This window comes from Arachis stenosperma, chromosome 3 (assembly GCF_014773155.1).
Source record: "Arachis stenosperma cultivar V10309 chromosome 3, arast.V10309.gnm1.PFL2, whole genome shotgun sequence".
NCBI lineage: Eukaryota > Viridiplantae > Streptophyta > Magnoliopsida > Fabales > Fabaceae > Arachis > Arachis stenosperma.
In genome coordinates, this window is record NC_080379.1 from 93,071,145 (window position 1) to 93,075,049 (window position 3,905).

Here is a 3,905-nt window from a genome sequence, read left to right on the forward strand (position 1 = left end):
CATGGCCGAAACACAAACATCTCTCCCTCTCCTCCATATCTTCTTCTTCTTCTTCTATTCTTTCTTCTTTTGCTCGAGGGCGAGCAATATTCTAAGTTTGGTGTGGTAAAAGCATAGCTTTTTTGTTTTTTCATAACCATTTATGGCACCTAAGGCCAGAGAAACCTCAAGAAAGAGGAAAGGGAAGGCAATTGCTTCCACCTCTGAGTTGTGGGAGATGGAGAGATTCATCTCAAGGGTCCATAACTCAGTAGTAGAGCATTTGACTGCACATCAAAAGAGCATGAGGAATTCCCTCATCAAGAAATCCCTGAGATACCTCAGGAGATATATTTTCCTCTACACAACTATTGGGAGCAACTAAGGATAGGAGCAACAAAATCACAAGGGATCAAGCAATAGAGGCAAGGAAGAGACATAAAGGAGCTCAAAAAGCACCATTGATCCGTTAAAAAGGCGCCACCCTTACTAAGGTGGACTCATTCCTTAACTTCCTTGTTCTTATCTCTATTTTTCGATTTTTATGCTTCATGTTTGTCTATGTTTGTGTCTTTACTTCATGATATTAGTATTTAGTAACTATGTCCAAAGGCTATGAATAATTCCATGAATCCTTCACCTCTCTTAAATGAAAAATGTTTCTAATTCAAAAGAATAAGAAGTACATGAATTTCGAATTCATCCTTGTAATTAGTTTAATTGTATTGATGTGGTGACAATACTTTTTGTTTTCTGAATGAATGCTTGAACAATGCATATTTTTTATCTTGCTGTTTATGAATGTTTAAATTGTTAGCTCTTGAAAGAATGATGAACAAAGAGAAATGCTATTGATAAATCTGAAAAATCATGAAATTGATTCTTGAAGCAAGAAAAAGCAGTGAATAGCAAAAGCTTGTAAAAAATGGCGAAAAAAAAAGAAAAAGCAAGCAGAAAAAGCCAATAGCCCTTAAAACCAAAAGGCAAGGGTAAAAAGGATCCAAGGCTTTGAGCATCAATGGATAGGAGGGCCCAAGGAACTAAAATCCAGGCCAAAGCGGATAAATCAAGCTGTCCCTAACCATGTGCTTGTGGCATGCAGGTCCAAGTGAAAAACTTGAGACTAAGTGGTTAAAGTCGTGATCCAAAGCAAAAAGAGTGTGCTTTAGAACCCTGGACACATCTAACTGGGGACTTTAGCAAAGCTGAGTCACAATCTGAAAAGGTTCACCCAGTTATGTGTCTGTGGCATTTATGTATCCGGTGGTAATATTGGAAAACAAAGTGCTTAGGGCCACGGCCAAGACTCATAAAAGTAGCTGTGTTCAAGAATCAACATACTTAACTAGGAGAATCAATAACACTATCTGAAATTATACGTTCCTATAGATGCCAATCATTCTAAACTTCAAAGGATAAAGTGAGATGCCAAAACTATTAAGAAGCAAAAAGCTACTAGTCCCGCTCATCTAATTAGAACTAATATTCATTGATAGTTTGAGATTTATAGTATATTCTCTTCTTTTTATCCTAATTGATTTTCAGATGCTTGGGGACAAGCAACAATTTAAGTTTGGTGTTGTGATGAGCGGGCAATTTATACGCTTTTTGACATTATTTTTAGGTAGTTTTTAGTAGGATCTAGTTACTTTTAGGGATGTTTTCATTAGTTTTTATGCTAAATTCACATTTTTGGACTTTACTATGAGTTTGTGTGTTTTTCTGTGATTTCAGGTATTTTCTGGCTGAAATTGAGGGACCTGAGCAAAATTTTGATAAAAGGCTGACAAAGGACTACTGATGCTGTTGGATTCTCACCTCTCTACACTCAAAATAGATATTCTAGAGCTACAGAATTCAAAGTAGACATCCAGAGCTTTCCAGCAATATATAATAGTCCATGCTTTATTCGAGATTAGACGACGTAAACTGGCGCTCAACCCCAGTTCCATGCTGCATTTTGGAGTCAAACGCGAGAAACACGTCACGAACCAGAGTTGAACGCCAAAAACACGTTACAACTTGGCGTTCAACTCCAAAAGAAGCCTCTGCACGTGTAAAGCTCAAACTCAGCCCAAGCACACACCAAGTGGGCCCCGAAAGTGGATTTCTGCATCAACTACTTACTTCTGTAAACCCTAGTAGCTAGTCTAGTATAAATAGGACATTTTACTATTGTATTAGACATCTCTGGTCTCGGTTTTATTCCATTATTCATCTTAGGATCCTGTGATCACGTTTTGGGGGCTGGCCATTCGGCCATGCCTGGACCACCATCACTTATGTATTTTCAACGGTGGAGTTTCTACACACCATAGATTAAGGGTGTGGAGCTCTGCTGTACCTCGAGTTTTAATGCAATTACTGCTATTTTCTATTCAATTCAGTTTATTCCTGTTCTAAGATATTCGTTGCACTTCAACATGATGAATGTGATGATCCGTGACACTCATCATCATTCTCACCTATGAACGCGTGACTGACAACCACTTCCGTTCTACCTTAGACCGGGCGCATATCTCTTGGATTCCTTGACCAGAATCTTCGTGGTATAAGCTAGAATTGATGGCAGCATTCATGAGAATCTGGAAAGTTGATGAGCGGATAATTTGTACCCTTTTTGGCATTGTTTTTAGTATGTTTTTAGTAGTTTTAGTTAAGTTCTTAGTATATTTTTATTAGTTTTTAGTTAAAATTCACTTTTCTGGACTTTACTATGAGTTTGTGTGTTTTTCTGTGATTTCAGGTATTTTCTGGCTGAAATTGAGGGACCTGAGCAAAAATCTGATCCAGAGACTGAAAAGGACTGCAGATGCTGTTGGATTCTGACCTCCCTGCACTCGAAGTGGATTTTCTGGAGTTACAGAAGCCCAATTGGCACGCTCTTAACGGATTTGGAAAGTAGACATCCTGGGCTTTCCAGCAATATATGATAGTCCATACTTTGCCCAAGATTTGATGGCCCAAACTGGCGTTCAAAGTCACCCTCAGAAATTCCAGCGTTAAACGCCAGAACTGGCACCTAAATGGGAGTTAAACGCCCACACTGGCATAAAAGCTGGCGTTTAACTCCAAGAAGAGTCTCTACACGAAATTGCTTCATTGCTCAGCCCAAGCACACACCAAGTGGGCCCGGAAGTGGATTTTTATGTCATTTACTCATCTATGTACACCCTAGGCTACTAGTTTTCTATATATAGGACCTTTTACTATTGTATTTTCATCTTTTGATCACTTTAGATCTCTAGATCATCTTGGTTCTTCTGGTTCCCTCTCTAGGGCCGAAACCAATGATCACTCTTGTTCTTATGTATTTTCAACGGTGGAGTTTCTACACACCATAGATTAAGGTGTGGAGCTCTGCTGTACCTCGAGTATTAATGCAATTACTATTGTTCTTCTATTCAATTCCGCTTGTTCTTTGTCCAAGATATCACTTGCTCTTCAACTTGATGAATGTGATGATCCGTGACACTCATCATCATTCTCACCTATGAACAAGGTGACTGACAACCACTCTTGTTCTACAAGCAAGCAAGGCTCTAGTGTTTATCTCTTGGATTCCTGATACACGATGCATGGTTGATCGCCTGACAACCGAGTGCTCGCCTGACAAACGAGCCAGCCATTCCGTGAGATCAGAGTCTTCGTGGTATAGGCAAGAACTGATGGCGGCATTCAAGAGAATCCGGAAGGTCTAACCTTGTCTGTGGTATTCTGAGTAGGATTCAATGATTGAATGACTGTGACGTACTTCAAACTCTTAGCAGGCGGGGCGTTAGTGACAGACGCAAAAGAATCACTGGATTCTATTCCAGCCTGACCGAGAACCGACAGCTGATTAGCCATATGCTGTGACAGAGCATAGGAACATTTTCACTGAGAGGATGGGAGGTAGCCACTGACAACGGTGAAACCCTTGCATA